The sequence below is a fragment of the Theobroma cacao genome, chromosome 2, assembly GCF_053813885.1.
Source record: "Theobroma cacao isolate CCN51 chromosome 2, ASM5381388v1, whole genome shotgun sequence".
NCBI lineage: Eukaryota > Viridiplantae > Streptophyta > Magnoliopsida > Malvales > Malvaceae > Theobroma > Theobroma cacao.
In genome coordinates this window covers 14,375,962-14,396,719 of record NC_142640.1, presented here as the reverse complement: position 1 = coordinate 14,396,719, position 20,758 = coordinate 14,375,962, and the positions used below count along the sequence as shown (strand labels likewise).

General features: G+C 35.5%; 1 pseudogene across 1 annotated transcript; it reads left to right on the top strand.

Annotated features, from left to right (window-relative positions):
* Positions 1 to 18,205: 18,205 nt before the first annotated feature.
* On the top strand, positions 18,206 to 20,419 carry LOC18608897 (glycerophosphodiester phosphodiesterase GDPD3-like; annotated as a pseudogene). Its single transcript, XR_016024678.1, has 7 exons — positions 18,206 to 18,377; position 18,453; positions 19,091 to 19,149; positions 19,264 to 19,344; positions 19,466 to 19,663; positions 19,780 to 19,875; positions 20,165 to 20,419. The product of XR_016024678.1 is annotated as a glycerophosphodiester phosphodiesterase GDPD3-like (transcript).
* Positions 20,420 to 20,758: the final 339 nt, after the last annotated feature.

Sequence of the window (20,758 nt, the reverse complement as noted above, 5' to 3'; positions counted from 1 at the left end):
AATCACTCTAAGAAATGGAAAAAATGTTGAAGGGGTAAGTGAAAAATCAATTTAATCTTCAAAAGAGCATGTTGATGATGAAGAGGTAATTGTTGAAGTTGAAAAGAAAGATGATGAAAAAGTTGAAAATCAAGTGACTTCTCAAGTCAACCATCTTCCACCTCCATTTCCTTATAGGCTCCAAAAGTAAAAGCTTGATAAGCAGTTTCAAAAATTTGTAGATGTTTTCAAGAAACTACACATAAATATTCCATTTGCTAAAGCTTTTGAACAAATGCCAAGTTATGTTAAGTTCTTGGAAGACATCCTTTCTAAGAAGAGAAAATTAGGTGAATATGAAACCATTTCTTTTACAAAAAAATGTAGTGCAATCCTCCAAAATAAATTGCCACAAAAACTCAAGGATCCTGGTAGTTTCACAATCCCTTACACTATTGGTAATTTATTTTTTGCTAAAACATTAATGATTTGGGTGCAAGTATAAATTTAATGTCATTATCAATATTTGAGAAACTTGGTTTAGGGCATACAAACCCATTTTTGTTACACTACAATTGGTTGATTGTTCATATGTTTACTCGAGGGAAATTATTGAAGATGTTCTTATTGTTGGTCCATTAGTTTTTGATGATAATAAAACATTTCCATTCATTTATGTCTAATATCTTTACTTGAGTGTGCAGGAAAATTAATATATAAAATTAATCATTTAACTCCTCAAAGAGTACATCAAAAGAAAAAGAGGGATAAAAATGACAAGATATAACTATCTAACAAAGAGAAAGCCTATTGGTGAAACAAGGAAGAATATTGGTTGACCAAGTTTCAAATTGGAGAAATGGCAGGCTGAAGAGTTTAAGAAACAAAACCAACTTAGTCGACCAAGTCAGTCGACTAAGTGCTCTCTACCAAGATCTGCAAACCAAAAACAGAATCAACTTAGTCGACTAAGTCAGTCGACTAAGAGCTCTTTGTTTGTAATTTGAACCAGAGCACTACAAGACAGATTAACGGCTAGAACTCATCCTCAACTATTCTCAACGGCCATAAACTATCAAACTGCCATCAGAGTTGCATCTCCAAGTATAAAAATGTCTTCCAACAATGAGAAACAAGTTTTTTGAAGCCTTGAATGAGATTTGAGCTATAGAAAGTCAAAAAACCAGAAAAGCTTCACTGCACTTGTCTGCACTTAAACGCCTACTCTTTGCATTTGTATTTAGCACTTAATCTTGTACCACTTAGATCAACCGGTGATCATAGGTACCTTTTTTTACTACTTCTCTTGTATTCTTAGAGTGAGGAAGTCACTCTAAAGGGTTATTCAAGCTTGGGATAGCTTGATTGTTTTAGGTTGTGGTTGAGCCTTGGAAAACCACCTTGGGGTTTTAGTTGAGCTCGTGAAAAACTAGTGTAAAAGGTTTGGGCTGAGCCTGATAAAAGCCATTGTAAAGCTTGGTGAAAGCTTGTGAATTTCACCGATGTTTAGTGAATTTGTGAGAAAATCCTTGGTTGGATAATCAAGATAGTGGATGTAGGTCTTGTACCGAACCACTCTAAATTGTTATGCATCTTATACTTTGTTTTTATTTCTTAAGTTCTGAAAATTAGTTTCCAATATTGTTAAGAGCCAAATTGTGCTATTCACCCCCTTCTAGCACATATTATAGGGACCAACAATTGGTATCAAAGCTAATTCCCTGTTATTAAGGCTTAACATCATTTGGGAGGATCCAAATGGCTCAACAAAAATCCATAGTTGCTAAGGGTCAATCAACAAACAGACCATCTCTGTTTGATGGCTCTAATTACCCTTATTGGAGCACAAGAATGTCAATCTATATTAGGGCTATAGACTATGAAATGTGGGATGTCATAACTGATGGACCCTTTATTCCCTCAACCGTGAATGTAGTGACAAATGAGTTGATGCCCAAGCCAAGGTCTGAAATGGACTGAGACTGAAACTAAGAAAGTTCAAATAAATTTTAAGGCCATCAACACATTGCATTGTGCATTTTCCCCCACTGAATTTAACAAAGTTTCAAGCTGTACAACAGCTAAGCAAGTGTGGGAAAAATTTAGAATAATTCATGAAGGGACTTCTCAGGTAAAGGAGTCCAAAATTACTTTGTTAATACATAATTATGAAATGTTCAAAATGGAGCCTGGTGAAGACATCACCAGCATGTTTGATAGGTTTACAAACATCACAAATAAATTGAGTCAGCTAGGCAAGCCTATTCCTGAACATGAATTACTAAAAAGACTGCTTAGGAGTCTACCAAAAAACTGAATGCCTAAAGTGACTGCCATAAGAGAGGCTAAAGATCTGAACATCATCACACTTGATGAGATTTGTGGTTCTCTTCTCACTCATGAGCTGGAGCTTAAGGAAGAAGAAGAAGAAGACCGAAGGGAAGCAAAGGAAAAGAAAAAGAGTATTGCACTTAAAACCAGCATCCTTGAAGAAGAGCTGGAATAGCTTTCTTGTGATGATGATGAAGAATTAGCTCTGGTTGGAAGAAAATTCAGAAAGCTAATGAGAAAAAGAAATTGAAGACTAGCTAGAAGAGGTTTCAGGAAAGACCAAGGTGCCTTGTGGAAAAACAGAAATAAAATTGACTCCAACAAAAAAAGAGGAGCTCATCTGCTACGAGTGCAAGAAACCTGGTCACTTCAAGTCTGAGTGTCCATTGCTGAAAGATGAAACTCCCAAGAAAAATAAGAAATCCAAGAAAGCAATGGTGGCAGCTGCATGGTCGGACAGTGACACATTAAGCTCTGAAACTGATGATGAAAAATCTAAGGAAAGAGCAAACATCTGTTTAATGGCACAAGAGGATGAAACAGAGGTATCTTCATCCCCCTGCATTAATTTTTATGATGATTTACAAGATGAGTATGAGTACCTTTATGATGAATTTGAAAAACTCTTTTCAAAATACAAATCATTAAAGAAAAAGGCTGCATCACTTGAAAATGATTTGGAACAAATCAAACAAGAATTTACTTCTTTTTTTGAGCAAAGAAATATTTTGCAAGTTGAGTTAAAACACTCAAAAACATACTCTGAGGTTTTAAAACAAGAGCTGGAAAACAAGTCTGAAGCTTTGCAAATAATTCTTGATGAAAACACAGCTCTTAAATGTTTGAAAAATGAATCTTCAAAAAGAGATGTATACCACAATAAAAATTTAGCTAAAACATTACCTAGATGTTATAATTGTGGAAAACATTACCTAGATGTTATAATTGTGGTAAACATGGTCATTTATTATCATGACCCGGAACCTCCCTCGGGCCCATGACAACGGTCGCAACGTCCCGATTGACACTCATTACTCGGAATGCCAACCGAAACCCCGCAAGGCTTACATATCAGTTTCTTTCCTTTCCTGTGAGCAATCGTTGTTAAACATTCTATTTTAAACAATTACCGGTTGTTTCCGGCTCAAATAAATCAAAAGACAAATTTTTTTTAAAAGGATTTATAGACAAATATCACTATTCAAAATATTGATTAAAATATGACATTTTTATATAAAACAATATTTATAGAAACACGTGTAAGAAATCTTTTGTAACGTGTAAGTAAAATAAATTCATACATACAAAAATTTACAAAGTTATAATGTACAATAATGGTTATAATGACAAGTGGCCCAAAATACACCCAGTGTTGGTGCTAGAAACCTACTATCTGTGTGGTAGATATGTCAACTGGAATCCTCGACAAAATAGGGTATCTACAAGCTACCACAGACCTAAAATGTTTGGAAAGGAGGTGGGTGAGATTTTTGCAATCCCAATGAGTAAACAGACATTATCATAAATATCTAAAGGCGAGTAAAATGGAGGCAAGTTTAAACAACAAATTACGAACCATTTCATAATGTTTTCAATTTATTTCTTAAACCATAAAATATTTGTAATTTACCAAAACAGTTGTTAAGGCTTATGTCTTTTATTAAAAACAAGGCTCAAGCCAAAACTAATCCTCGGGGATACCTTGGCCGAGGCATCTAATCGAGTCCGCTAAGGTTGTTATAACATTTACATATGAAACACTTTTTTATTTTTAAAACAAGCCGTTCCTTGGCGTTGACTGAGTTACACATTCACGTGGGGGTTCGACGTGAAGTGAGCTCTAATACTACCCCAGGAGTTACCCTCATCGCCTCTACAACCGGAGTAACTATATAACCTGGTTTACCGTGCCCCTCTAATAGGCAGTCCACGGAAACCAGTCACTGCAGTGACTAACCCACCAATTTTAATAAAATTTCGACAGTATAACATGGCTTTTATTTATTTATCCAGCCTGCATAGTAAAAACAGCTTACATAAATTTCCCAATACACTTACAAAATATAGCCACATATACTTATATCTCATAAGCCATTCATAGGAAAATATATAATTTTCAAGACAGTTAACAGCCTCCAATTACTCAATTTCATAATCAACACAATATATCTTTATTTGTCACATTTATTTCTAAAACATAAAAAATCCCGTTTTAATCTCGTTTTCATTTCATAAAATACATAAAGAGCATTTAAAAATAAACTGTAGATAATTTACAATAATAATAAGTTTACTCACCATTTGTACAAACTAAAAGCTTTCTAGGTGCCTCGATAACAACTCGTCGAGTACGATTTCCTTGCCTTTACCGAAAGGCTCTCCTCCTAGACACATTGCAAAAATTTACTCAATTCATCACATTAATGCTAAATCACTATATATTTTACTTAAATCCTATACTAATGCATGGTATGAAATTCAATAGCCAAAAACGGCTTAAACGCGGTATTAACCTATTTTTGGCACTTTACCCGATAAATTGCTAACGCGCTCCATTTTAGCTCTAAATTGTCCCATTCTCTCTCCAACATTTCTAACCATTAATTATCAGCCAATATTCCTCTAAAATCACCAAAATCAGCTCACTCTCTTCCTTGGAAAATTCGGCCAAAAATGGGACATTAACTCGGTTAATTTTCCACTTTGTTTTTCTATCACATTTAACCATTTTTCATCATTTTTTCTTCATTTCTCTTAGAATAAAAATCAGATTATCATCATTGTACCTCATTGCAAATTCGGCCAAGGGTGGGTATTGTGAAAATTTAATTCTTTCTTGCCCTATTTAATTTCTAAACACATTTAACTAACTAAAACTACCAATTTAACTAAAAATCAAAACCTAAAAATTTCAAAATCTCTCCCCTAGAATTTCATCCAGCCCTTGATGTCACTTTTAGATCTCTCTCCTCAAGCATGCTAAATGGAAACAAAGGCATAAGAAAAGTAGAAATCAAGCTAAAGTCAAAAAATCTTACCGTTAGACGCGTAAACGGACGAAAAACGCGAATTCCCATTTGAATTTTCTTGTTTCTCTTTGGTTTTTCTTTTTTTCTTCCTTTCCTCTCTATTTTCTCTCTTGTTCTCCCTTATGGCCGGCCATCACTTAAAATGGGGTTTAAATGGGCTGACTTTTCATTAAAATAATATTAAACCATTAAAAAAATGCCATGTGTCACTTTCCCATTGGTCCGATATTAAAATTTCATCCATTTGTTTTCAAATTTTCACTATACACTTGTCCCACATATCCATAGCTTAGATAAAATTCTCAGACTTATCCAAAGTCTCGGTGGAGTAATTTTTGAAATTTACACTTTTACCCCCGTAAAAGTGAAAAATTACATTTTTGCCCAAAAAATTGAAAAATTACCCATAGACATATTTTTCATCCCTTATACTCATGCCATTCTCCAATTTGTCAAATTTGAACTAAATTCTCTCAAAATCTCAAATTTTGTCCGCGAGTGGTAAAATTACGATTTTGCCCTTAAACATCAAAATTTTTAATTTTACCCCAAATGAACCTTCGAACTCTAAACAATCATTTTTAGTCATTTCTCGATAGTAAAATATTAAATTTCATCATACAATTCCTATTTAAACTAGTTCGAGGTTAAATCAACTCAAGTGTATCGTTAGGTACAATACTGAGTTTCGTCTATTCTTAGGTGCTTTCCTAGCATAATAACATGCTACGCAGTGCATGTATATCATGACATGTGTTTATAGGGTCGAGTTTTACATTTATCATATGACTGTTTTAAGAAAAGAAGAGTGTAGAAAGTGAAGAAAATTTGGGTTCCTAAAGGATCCTTTGTTGCAACTAACACTTAAGGACCAATCAAAGTCTGGGTACCTATAAAGAAAAATTGAAATTCTGTTTTATAGGTTGAGCTGGACTTAAAGGAGACATGTTCAATAGCTCAACTTAAGAGGAAACAGCTTTGGTACTTGGACAGTGGTTGTTCACGGCACATGACAAGACACAAAATGCTGTTTGGTCAACTAGATAAGAGAAAGGGAGGAACTGTATCCTTTGGAGATGATTCAAGAGGCAGAATCCATGGTATAGGTACGATTGGTAAAAATTTCTAGGCTCATATTAGTCATGTGTTGTTGGTTAAAGGCTTAAAGCATAATTTACTAAGTATTAGTCAATTAAGTGACAAGGATTTAAGGTATGTTTTGATTCAACTAAGTGTGAAGTGATAGATATGAGTACAAATAAACTCTAATTTATAGGAAAAAGATTGAAGAATATGTATGTGATTTTTCTTGAAGATCTTGAAGTAAATAGTGAAGTATGTTTTGTTGCAAATGCTGAAAATGATAGTTGGCTATGGCATAGGAGATTAGGACATGTGAGCATGCATACTATGTCAAAATTAATTAAGAAAAATCTTGTTGCTGGACTACTAGAGTTAAAATTTGAAAATGATAAGATATGTGATGCTTGCCAATTAGGAAAACAAGTTAAAACATCCTTTAAGACTAAGAAGATAGTGTCAACATCAAGACCTCTTGAATTGTTACACATTGATCTATTTGGTCCAATAAGCACAACTAGCTTCAGAGGAAAATCTTATGGCTTTGTGATAGTTGATGACTATTCTAGATATACTTGGGTTTATTTTCTTGCTCATAAGAATGATGCTCCACAAGCATTCTTAAGTCATTGTAAGAAAGTAGAAAATGAAAAATGACTAGCCATAGTTAGCATAAGAAGCGATCATGGAAGAGAATTTGAAAATGATGAGTTTGAAAAATTTTGCAATAAAAAGTGGTTGGATCACAATTTTTCTGCACCTAGAACGCCCCAGCAAAATGGAGTTGTAGAGAGGAAAAATCGAACCTTGAAAGAAATGGCTAGGACTATGTTATATGAAAGCAACCTACCTAAATATCTTTGGGCTGAGGCAGTAAATACAACAGCTTATATTCTTAATAGAGTCTCAATAAGACTCTTGATTTCAAAGACACCATATGAACTTTATAAAGGTAGGAAGCCAAGTATTTCTCACCTTAGGAGTTTAGCTATAAATGCTTTGTATTGAACAATGGAAAACAACCCTTAGGGAAGTTTGATGTAAAGAGTAATGAAGCAATATTTTTAGGATATGCATTAAATTCAAAGGCCTATAGGGTTTTTAACAAAAGGACCTTAACCGTTGAAGAATCAATTCATGTAGTTTTTGATGAGTCAAATGCTTTACAAAAAGAAGTTCATGATGATGATGACGATGTAGAAATCCTAGAAAAACAAATGGAGGAAATGAGCTTAGAGAACAAAAAAAATCATGAAGAAAGCTCACCTAGAAGAGAAAATGAAACTCCACCTCTAGAAAATCTGCAAAGAGCAGAAAATCAGCATGATGATCTTCCAAGGAGTTGGAGATTTGTAAGAGATCACCCATAAAACCAAATAATAGGTGACATTTCATAAGGATTTAAAACTAGGAAAGCAACTAGAGAAACTTGTGTGTTTTCAGCTTTTATATCTCAAATTGAACCTAAAAGCTTTGAAGAAGTTGAAAAAGAGGAAAGTTGGATAATGGCCTTGCAAGAAGAACTTGATCAATTCACAAGGAGTCGTGTATGGTCATTGGTACCTAAACCTTCAAATCACCCTATTATTGGTACAAAATGGGTATTTAGAAATAAGGTAGATGAGCAAGGAAATGTAGTTAGAAATAAAGCTAGGTTTGTAGCAAAAGGATACAACCAAGAAAAAGGAATAAATTATGATGAAACCTTTGCTCTGGTTGCTAAGATTGAAGCCATAAGGTTGTTGCTAGCTTTTGCATGTTTCATGAATTTTAAATTGTTCCAAATGGATGTAAAAAGTGCATTCTTAAATGGATTAATTCAAGAGGAAGTATATGTAGAACAACCACCTAGTTTTGAAGACTTTGAAAAATTTGATCATGTTTTCAAACTTCATAAAGCCATGTATGGATTTAAATAAGCTCCTAGAGCTTGGTATAAGAGGCTTTTAAATTTCTAGTTGAAAAAGGGTATGATAGAGGCAGCATCGATACTTCATTGTTCATAAAAAGGTATCTAAGTGATTTAATTGTTGTGCAAATATATGTGGATGACATTGTATTTGGTGCAACTATTGAGGCTTTATGCAAGAACTTTGCTAAGGAAATGCAAGGTGAATTTGAAATGAGCATGATAGGAGAGTTGAAGTACTTCCTTGGTTTTCAAATCAAACAAAGTGAGGAAAGAATCTTCATCAACCAAGAAAGATACACTCATGATATGCTCAAGAAATTTGATATGCTAAAGCTGAAATCAATTTCCACACCAATGAGTCCATCCACCAAACTCGATTGAGATGAAAAAGGTAAGGATGTAGATCAAAAGCTCTATAGAGGTATGATCGACTCTTTTCTCTACTTAATAACAAGTAGACCAAATATTCAGTTTAGTGTGTGCTTGTGAGCTAGATTTCAGTCATAGCCTAAAGAAACACACCTAACAGCTGTTAAGAGAATTTTTAGATACCTCATAGACACTCAAGGACTAGGAATATGGTACTCTAGAGACTTAACTCTTAGCTTAGTTGGGTATTCAAATGCTGACTTTGCTGGTAGTAGAACTGATAGGAAAAGCACTAGTGGAACATGTTAATTTTTAGGAAGCATGCTTGTATCTTGGTCCAGCAAGAAGCAAAATTCAGTAGTACTATCTACAGCAAAGGCTGAATATGTATCATTAGGAAGTTGCTGTGCACAAATTCTTTAGATCAAGCAACAATTAAAAGACTATGGAATAATTATGTATAATGTACCAATATACTATGATAACACAAGTGCAATCAATATATCGAAAAACTCTGTGCAGCACTCTAGGATAAAGCACATTGAAATTAAACACCATTTTATTAGAGACCATGTAGTGAAAAATGACATTAAGATAGAATTTGTGAATACTTTACATAAATTAGCATACATTTTTACCAAACCTCTGAATAAAGATAGATTCTGTGAGATTAGAAGAAATTTAGGGATGATTAGTGTGAAGGAATTGTAAGAAAACCTTTGGCTCTCACATAGAAAATAGAATACATTCAATCGACTAAGGATTTCTTAGTCAACTAAGAGTGGTCTAACAGTTTTAAATAATGAGACTCAGTGAGTTTAGAGAAAGAAGAGTAAAATGTGGTAAAAATTTGAGTTTACCGGGTGCAAAAAGAATGAAGAAATACTGCCAAAGGTAAATAACCAAACTTTTAGAGGGAAATTTAAAATTATGAAGAAATAAAAGTAGGGCAGTACTTAAAGGAAGGTGAGCAGTTTTTCTGAGTAATAACTGCTGACTACCTCTTCTTTCCTCTCCCCTGAAACCCATTGCTCTAAAAACAAAAACCTAAATCTTCCTATTTGCCTCTGAAACCGACTTAAACCCTCAAAAATTTCTAGAACCAAAATGGCTAAAACATCTCAAGGTAAAGAGATATTAGAGAAGAAGAAAGGGAAAAGGCCAATAGAGGAAAGAACAGGAATGGAAAGTGTCACGACCCAAATTTCGGGCCATGATCGGTGCATGGGCCCAATGGACGTAGTCCACTAAGCCCAAGCAAGCCTACTAATCTGACATGTTCATCATTCCATCATAAACTGCTAAGTCACATTTCATAACTTAGGATCAAAATAATATTAAACATTGCCATCTCATACTGGCATACCAAAGAAGTGTATATACATTGTCTACAACATGTATCTTAATAATTTACATTAGGTTTGTCTATACATAAAAAAAGAATTCTCGACTTCCAGCGGAGAGACTCAGACGAATGTACAGCTACTGAATGCTGAGACACCTAGCAAGGGTCGAATAAACGAAGACACTTCGACCTAGTTACCAGCTGCCTCGTGATATGAAAACAGGAAGTTGAAAACGGTGAGTATAAACCCAGTGAGTGAACAAGAAGGGAACAAGCATATCATAAGGAATGTTTAACGAAATTATAATGCATTCATTTTTCAAAACAATGCAATTTATTTGAGTTCTTATTAAACCCCTCATGTAAACCCCACATGGAAAAAAATCACTTATTAAAAAGAGTCCATGCTCAACAAAGAATTTGGAAAGTGAAAGCTTTAATAGCATTTATGCGAATCAAGTCAAATAAACGACGAGTCAAATATGGGGGATATTGTTGTCAATATCACATTCATGCTATCAATTAAGGAATGTTTTGTCATCATAAAAAATGGGGATATTGTTGGCTCCATTAGTTTTTGATGACAATAAAACATTTCTATTCATTTGTGTTTAATATCTTTACTTGAGTGTGCAGGAAAATTAATATATGAAATTAATCATTTAACTCCTCAAAGAGTATATCAAAAGAAAAAGAAGGATAAAAATGACAAGATATAACTATCTAACAAGGAGGAAGCCTATTGGTGAAATAAGGAAGAATATTGGTTGACCAAGTTTCAAATTAGAGAAATGGCAGGCTGAAGAGTTTGAGAAACAAAACCAACTTAGTCAACCAAGTCAGTCGACTAAGTACTCTGCCAAGATCTACAAACCAAAAACAGAATCAACTTAGTCTACTAAGTCAGTCGACTAAGAGCTCTATGTCTGCAATTTGAACTAAAGCACTACAAGACAGATTAACGGCTAGAACTTATCCTCAATTGTTTCCAACGGCTATAAATTGTCAAACTGCCATCAGAGTTGCATCTCCAAGTATAAAAGGGTCTTCCAATAATGAGAAACAAGTTTTTTGAAGCCTTGAATGATATTTGAGCTATAGAAAGTAGAAAAACCAGAAAAGCTTCACTGCACTTGTCTGCACTTAAACGCCTACTTTTTGCATTTGTATTTAGCACTCAATCTTGTACCACTCAGATCAATCAGTGATCATATGTACCTTCTTTTACTACTTTTCTTGTATTCTTAGAGTGAGGAAGTCACTCTAAGGGGTTATTCAAGCTTGGGATAGCTTGATTGTTTTAGGTTGTGGTTGAGCCTTGAAAAACCACCTTGGGGTTTTAGTTAAGCCCATGAAAAACTAGTGTAAAAGGTTTTGGCTGAGCCTGGTAAAAGCCATTGTAAAGCTTGGTGAAAGCTTGTGAATTTCAACGGTGTTTAGTGAATTTGTGGAAAAATCCTTGGTTGGATAATCAAGGTAATGGATGTAGGTCTTGGACCGAGCCACTCTAAATTGTTGTGCATCTTATACTCTATTTTTATTTTCTTAAGTTTTGAAAATTAGTTTCCAATATTGTTAAAAGCCAAATTGTGCTATTCACCCCCCCTCTAGCACATATTATAGGGACCAACACTTATGAGTTCCTCATCATGCCATTTGGACTCGCTACTACTCCAGCCATGTTTTGCACCCTCAAGAACAAGGTATTACAACCTTTCCTTGATAAGTTTGTGGTTGTATACTTGGACGATATTATCATTTACAGTAAAACACTAGAGGAACATGTCGTACATCTAAAAAAAATGATAAAGGCATTAGAGAAGAATGAATTATTTGTGAAGAATGAGAAGTGCAACTTTACCCTCCAAGAAGTACCTTTCTTTAGACATATTGATGGTGGTGGACGCATTCAGATGGACCCAAACAAAGTGAAGGCCATGCTTAACTAGGAACCTCCCACTAGGGTAACTAATCTTCGATCATTTTTAGGCCTTGCTAATTATTATTAGAGATTTGTCAAAGGTTATTCTTCTATCACGGCACCACTAACTGACATGCTGAGGAAGGGAAAGGCATGGGAGTGGAATACAATGAGCTAGCATGCCTTCGAGAAAGTGGAAAAGGTAATGTGTGAGGAGCTAGTGTTAGCATTGCCGGATCACACAAAACTATAAGAGGTCCACACTGATGCATCAGACTTTACCATTAGAGGAGTGTTGATGTAAGAGGGGCATCCAGTGGCTTTAAAGAGTAGCAAGCTCAATGAGACCGAACAAAGGTACATCGTACAAGAGAAAAAGATTACCACAGTAGTGCATTGCCTTCTCACATGGAGACATTACCTACTTGGGGCTTCGTTCGTGGTAATGACAGACAATATGGCGATGTTATACTTTCAAAACCATAAAAAGCTTAGTTCCAAACAAGCTCATTGGCAAGATTTTTTAGCAAATTTTGACTACCGATTAGAGTACAAGCCTAGTAAGACAAATTTAATGGCAGACGCACTTAATAAAAAGGCCACATTAGAAGCTGCAAGTGAAGCGCAGGGGGCGCTTGTGCCGTGCATTAAGGAGGGACTATTGTCACAGCCCAAATTCCCGGGCCATGACCGACACATGGGCCCAATAGGCATAGCCCACTAAGCCCAAGCAAGCCTCCTTATGCAATTCTGATTATCATTCCCATCCATCATCTTTAAAATGAAGTGTTGCAACTCTCAAAAGTAAATGTTCCAATAACATTTTATAACAATTTAATATTCATTTTTATATTATATCAAAGTACTGTCATCATCAATCCAACATATACATACTTCATTTATAACATGACACTTAGTAGTTTACATTACATATGCATGTTCACAAGTAATAGACTCGAGACCATCAGTAGAGTGACTCTAGGTGAAAATACAGCTACTAAGATGCCATAGTACCTACCAAGAAGACGAAGCATATGTGTGCAACTCAATCTAGGTCCCAACTGCCTCCAAATATGAAAACATGAATTTTAAAAACATGAGTACGAAACTCAGTGAGTGAACATAAGAAGGGAACAAGCAATCAATAGGAATAATTTGGAAATCATGATGCACTTGTTTCAAAAATAATGCAATTGATTTAATTTCTTACTAAAAACCCCTCATTTCAAACTTTAATTAATAACCTCATAGTGTTGCAACAACCCATGATCAATCCACGAAGTTAAATGGGTGAAAAATATGTCAAAAATCGAATAGGGTAGCATACAGGACAGAATGCTTATCGCTGTAGCGAAGTTCATTCTCGCTGTAGCGAGAAACAGTATTAGTTTGCATGTATTTCAGTTTTTTTGGCATATCTCTCACTAAAAAAATTCAATTGATCTAATTTTTTAACCATTAGAAAGATAAGAGGCAGGACTACAACTTTTATGTTTACTACTTTTCCAAATTCGAATAGTAACATGGTCAAAATCTTTATCAAATTGAAAAAACTGCACCAGAACCCGAGAGTTTCTCGCTGCAGCGAGATTAATTTTCGCTGCAGCGAGTTTTCTGCTGCCAAAACAGAATGTTTCTCGCTGCAACGAGAAGCAAGGCACCTAAGTGAAAAAGGGACCTCCTTTGCACAAAAAATCCATTTGGTGCTGCAATAAAGATCAATTTGCAAGAAAATGGGAATTTTCCAAGATTCATCATGCCAAATTTCACATGCATTTCAATCATATATCATATTCATGAACTTTCATTTCATAAGCATAGATATGCATAAATACATAGATAAACATCAATATCATCATAATCACACCCGGCTCATGTGCATCCCCCCACATCGTGTACATAGCTGGTGCCATCGTGTGCATCCCCCCACATCGTGCACACGGGCACTATCATCATCCATCTCCCACACCACCATTATCACCGGCATGAGCATTCCCCCACATCGTGCACACACACGGTTATAATCATCATACATAATATCAATTATCATGCACAACATATATATATATATATATATATATATATATATATATAAATCATCAAAATGCAATAGTGCATGAATCCATAATAACCACATATCACAACATAAAACCATTTAGCAAAAGCTTGTTCCCAAGGCACTTGTTTTAAGAAAAAGTTGTATAAAATCATTCAAATGCTTTGTACAAAACAGTCATATTCCCAAAATGATTTTGAAATGCAGTTCACTCATCGGTATTGCTGAACCTCTAATCGACTCTAACCTCCACTAATGATTCAAATGGGCAAGTGAGGCCTTGTTGGAACCTATACACACACAACATCACAACCAATCCAATTTACATTAATATCACTCCAAAAGCTAGTTTCTAATTCAAATTCTTCTAGTCATTCCTAATTGGCTTCCAACTGTATCAAATGGCTATTCCTTGCACTACTCTAATCACACAAAAAATGAATAAACAACTCAACAATAAAACAGCTCATAATCCCAATTACTAGTCGTTATCAACAACTTAAAACCAAGCCTAGTTCATCACTTACCTTAGGGTTTCTTTGTAGTTGAATTCTCTTCCAATAGCTTTCAAACAATTGTGGAAAATCTCTTTTTCTCTATCTAAACCTCCAACTAGTGAGAGAAAGTGCTGAACAAGGACTTTTTGAGGGTTTTAAAGTGAGAGAGTGAAAGAGCACAAGGGTTCTAGTCAAAAGGGCACAAAGATATGAAAATTAGAGCTAGAAAGAAAAAGTTGTGAAAGTTTCATATCAAGCTTCCATTGAGGATGGAAGCAACGTGAGATGGAAGAAGAAGAAGAAGGAGAAGAAGCTGTTGGAGAATGAAGAAGCTGCTAGAAGAAAAAGATATTTATAGCTTAAGCTTATCCATTCCACTTGAAATTACGAAAATGCCCTTAGCACATTAACTTGTTCTCCTTCAATCCTTGGTGCAATCTTTTTACTGTTTTGATACTAAAACAAGTCCATAATGGTCTAGACATGCTCGGGTTTACGAAACTTAAAAATTTTGACCCGAGGTGAAAAATGACCATTTTGCCACTGTGGTGAAAATTATTAAAACTTCTAGTTTCTTTGTGTTTTCATCATTACACATTATTTATTCAGTCTTGTGCCTATTTAGACCTTAAAATATCATAAAACCTTATTTTGAGAGCTTTTTAGAGAAAATAACGAAACTACCCCTAGCTAGTGTTATTGCATCTATGCGTAGTTATGAGCCTATAGGGGTTGAGATCTCAAAATTACCACATGATACTATAGCGCAATCATTGATGGAGTACTACAAAGATGGGAAAACCAGACAATTTTGGGTCCAAGATGGTCTTCTCTACACCAAGGGGTCAAGGTTATATGAGCTTGCAACTTGGAGGATTGCCATGATTTGAGTTGGGCTGGACACCCTGGGATGCACCATACCTTGTCATTGGTAGAGAAAAGCTACCATTGGCTAGACATAAGAGAAGATGTGGAGAGTTATGTACGCACTTGTCTGATATGCCAACAAAACAAAATGGAGCAAAAGAAGGTTGTAGGATTACTCCAGCCATTACTTGTACCTAGTTGCCCATTAGAGAGCGTAAGTATGAACTCCATCATGGGAGTGCCAAAGGAAAGTGGATTGGGGTGCATTATGGTCGTGGTAAACTGCTTCTCCAAATATGCTATTTTCATCCTTACCAGTCGTGAATACTTGACCGAGGAGGCAGCGAGACTATTTATGAGCTATGTAGTTAAAAACTGACGTGCCCCACTGACCATTATAAGTGGCAAGGATGGACAATTCATTTGGAGATTTTGGATTGAACTCTTCAGAATGATGAGGTCCAAGTTGAAATTTTCTAAAAGCCTCCACCATCAAACAGATAGGCAAATCGAAAAAGGGAATGCCCTGTTAGAAATGTACTTACACCATTTTGCACGTAGCATGCAAACTGATTGGCCAAGGTAGATAGATGCCGCACAATTCTCCCATAACTTACAGTGGAGTGAGGCAACTAGACAAAGCCCTTTCGAGTTGGTGACAGGGCAACAACTTCTGACGCTGAGTACCATAGCAATTGGCTACATTAGTCTAACTCCTGCAACCTACAAACATGCTTAAGCTTGGCAAGAACAACTAGACTTAGCTGGAGCCTGTCTACATAAAGCCACCAAGAAGATGAAAAAATGGGTTGATCGGTTTCGAAGAGATGTATATTTCAAGGCAGGTGACATTATGATGGTAAAACTTCACTTGGTGCTAAAAAATAAGGGTCTCCATAAAGGACTATTTCGACGGTATTAGGGACCTTATCGAGTATTAAAAAAGGTTAGAAAGGTGGCACACAAGTTAGAGTTACCACCCAAGTCAAAGGTACTCCAGTTTACCATGTCAATATGTTGAGGCCCTACCATACAGATGAACATAATCCTAGAAGAAAAGTAAGCCATAGAGCACTGATAGGACTCAAGGCAACGTATGAGCGAGAAGTAGAGCAAGTGTTGGCGCATAGAGTGCTAAGGCAAAATAATTATAGACCGGGGCACTAATATTTAGTGAAATGAAAGGGGTTGTTAGAGAATGAGACAAGTTGGGAGTCAGCAGAGAACCTATGGTAGTTCCAAGACAAGGTGGAGCTTTTCCATGAGGCAACAAGGGTGTTGCAGAATTGAGTGGGGGAGAATGTGACAGCCCAAAAGTTAAGACCAGCCCAGGCCCAACAGGTAGGCCAAATAGTCGAAATAAACCAGTAGGTCAACTAGACCAACAAACCAATCAGAAGGCCCAGTCTGCAACATAAGGGTAGAAATGTCCACACACTCTTAAGAGTGTCTAATTTGATTTCAACTCTTGGATTTGCTAATGTATATCGAAGTTATGATGTAGATTTACTAAATTAGATTAGGATTTGGATTTAATTTGAATATTATCTCTTCAAATTAAATCCCTTATCATTATTTCTTTATTTTATCCTATCTTGTAATCTAATTTTATCTAACAAGAGAGCCATTAGTTTATAAATAGGTCCCTTCTCCTCATTTGTAACACACATCAAAGAAATAACAAAACATTTCATTTCTCTAAATAACTCTTTCTCTTCTTTTTTTTTTCTTTAACTTTCGCTTTTATTAGTTTTAAGGCTTACTTAAGGCTTTATTTTAAGAGTTTAAGGCCATACGAAGTTGAATTTAAATTTCTGTGACATATAAATTGTCTTTATATATATTTAATAAAAGGAAGTAAGAACGCTTACAATGGAACTAGTCTAGACCTAGGACACGAATAACATCTTTAATAAGGAGCTCTCTTAATGTGGATAACTGAATGTGAAATTGTTGCAACCCTAACTTTTTTAAAAGAGAGAAAGAAAATAAAAAATTGCTACTTAATCAAAACAAAAAAGAATGCCTCTAAAACAAATGTCAAAAGATCAAATTCATGTGATGAGATTTGTCCCATAAAGCCTACACATAATACGGATAAGGTTACCGATGGGCAAAGGGGGCATATTCGCTGCGTTTCAATACGTCAAGCTATGAACTAGAAAACCCAAATTCATGTACCCATCCCTAAACAATATGTTGTTAATCAATTGAAAATATAATAAGTAATATGTTAATCAAAATTAGAGCAAAAGAAACCTTGAAAAAAGGAAGCTACTTGTAAAAAGGTTAAAGGCCGTGATTTTTTCCTCCTTTCTTCTATCCACGGAATTCCATCTTAAGTTTCCAACACTCTTCCTTGCAAAAAAAAATAAAAGCAAGTGGAATATTCTTGCTTCCGCAGAGATCAATATGTTAGAACTATATTTTTTCCTTTCCCCAACCACTTTAAATACCCACCATAGCATCTCTGTTTCCTCGTGTCATCTTCTGGAACAGCTCCAACCCCCCCATCAGTATCCCTATCTGACCATCTTCTTGAATTCCAAATCTTAGCCCTTAATTTTTTTTTTTTTTGGAAAAGACATGGCTCTCAAAGTTGTTCATGTCTCTGATGTGCCTCATCTTGATCAAGTCCCAGAGAATGCCGCATTAGCACTCTGTTCAACTCGTTTCTCCACAGGTAAAGTTGTTGAATTTGAAATCTTCAAGAAACCCCTTTTTAATTTTAACAGCAACAATGCTTTTTGAGTTAAAAAATCTTGTTTTAATGGGGATTAATTTGTGGTTTATACATAAACTTAGGTGTCAATGATAATGAAAAATGCGCATACAAATTTCCAAAGTTTGTGGTGATGGGTCACAGAGGGAGCGGAATGAACATGTTGCAATCACCCCGATCCCATAATGAAATCCATCAAAGAGAATTCACATTTTTCTTTCAATGAAGCCGCTCAGTTTCCTGTCGATTTCATTGAATTTGACATTCAGGTGAGACTACTATCTGTCATCTTTTTTTGGTCTTCGTTAACCAAACTTTTTTCTTTCGCTACATAGAAGGCAAAGGGTCCAATCCAAAACAGAACATAATTGTAGGTAACTAACCAACAACCAACAGGGTTTATGTTTCTTACAAATTTGCCGATGGTTTCCTGCCAGTCTGTCGTTTATTATTTTTTTGAAAACGGCAACGTTATTTTATTCGGATGAGGTGGGGGTGCATGTGAACCCCGCCGAGACGATAAAATAATTCTATCTCTATTCGCCTCGAAACTGCCAATTTGTTTTTTTCCTAGTAACCAGTTCTGATGGAGACATGTATGTGGTCCTTTGCTTGTGGCCCTTACTTTCAACCCGAATCCAACTGGATCCGGGCTGCCCCCACAATGGACATGACCTCATGTTCGGCCCAGATTAACTGGTCGAATATTAAAAGCATGATGTCTCAGCCAGCTTCTTGAATTAATCGATTGAGACAGCTAGCTATGGTTAATCAATTAATTCACCCTTTTTTAATACTTCCATTCCACTCTTTCAACGTTCGTTGTTGAATTAATTATAATCTGCATTCAATATTTTGAAGGGCACTGATCAGTTTACCTTTTTTTTTTTCTTTGAATTGCCATTATTGGTTTTTTAAACTATTGGATGAACGAAGAACCTTTAGACGGAACTTGTAAACAAAAAATCCTATTTGTTGTAAGTGACAAAAGATGACTATCCAGTCATTTACCATGACAATTTCATCCTCCATGAAGACAAGGTTAGCTATTTTCACTTCTGTTCTAATAATTTGCATGCTTTACATAAAACTAAAGCCACTGATCTCCCATGATTTCTTTTAGACTATATTGATTTTTTTTTGTGTTAATTTTAGGGTGTCATTGTCGAGAAAGGAGTTACAGAGGTTCCTTTAGCTGAATTTCTTTCCTATGGACCCCAGAAAGAGCTTGGAAAGGTGATAACTGGTCTCACCATTGATATTTATCCTTTCACTGAATATGTTTTAGAACGACAATTTTGTGTTGACAACAATTTCATTTTCTCTCATTTTGTTATGCTGTTATATTGCAATTCAGGAGGAATCGATTTTCAGGAAAACAAAAGATGGGAGGATCTTTGAATGGAAGGTTGAAAAAGATGCTCCTCTGTGTACATTGGAAGAGGTTTTTCGGAATGTTGATCAGTCCTTGGGTTTAAATATCGAATTGAAGTTTGATGATCAGATTGTTTATAAGGAAGAGGAACTCTCACGTATACTTCAAGCTATCCTGAAGGTAATGCTTGTTTCAGCCTTTAGTTGGTGGGGACTGGGGAGGTTTGATCTTTGCATTATGATTTTCAGATTAAGGATAAGTAAAGAATTTCTAGTTTTCTAAATTTCATGAACCAGGTGGTGTTTGAGAATGCAAAGGACAGACTAGTCATGTTTTCAAGCTTTCAACCTGATGCAGCCCAGTTGGTTAGAAAATTATAGAGCACATACCCTGTAAGATTACTTTCTTTTCACTAATACTGTTACATCTTACCTATTGCTATTGCCATTAGCTTTATATTGGAAGCTGATCTTCAGCAATCTATGGTGATAAATAATCAACCATTTTTGCAATGTATGTGCTATTATGAGTAGATTATAGCATAAGAATGCAGGACATGCATTTTATCTTTACTGAGAAATTATGTCGGATCACAACATTTCAAACTAAAGGTTTCTTTTTTGTTAAAACTGAAATGCTCTGAAGATTTCTTCTAAAAGTCTTTGGCCCTGCCGTGAGCAGGTATTTTTCCTCACTAATGGAGGATGTGAAATTTACACGGACATAAGAAGGAATTCGTTGGATGAGGCTATTAAGCTCCGCCTGGCCAGTGGCTTGCATGGAATTGTATCCGAAGTCAAAGCTACCTTTAGAAGTCCTGAAGCGGTTGCAAGAATCGAAGAGTCGAAGCTTTCCCTCATAACATATGGCCAACTGAAGTAAGTTAAAGACAGTTTCCAACTCTTTTTGTTGTTTCTTAAGCTCTGCTTGTATTTCCCTCTAGTTGATTATCCGTGCAATTGCCATTTTTCTTAATTTTTTGCAGTTAGGTGCCAGAGGTTGTTTACATGCAACATCTAATGGGTGTAGAGGGAGTTATTGTTAACCTAATTAAGGAGATTACTAAGTCAGTATCGAATTTAACCCAACCAACGGAGGGAGAAGAAAAAAGCTTATTTGGAGACGGAGGGAAGATGCAAGTGAACACAAAGCCCCAATTTTCAAAGGATGAACTCTCCTTTCTATCAAAGCTAATACCAGAGCTCATTCACTCTTGATTTAATGGGTGATAGCCAATTTGACAGATCTCCAAATATGTAAACAATGTTGAACTTT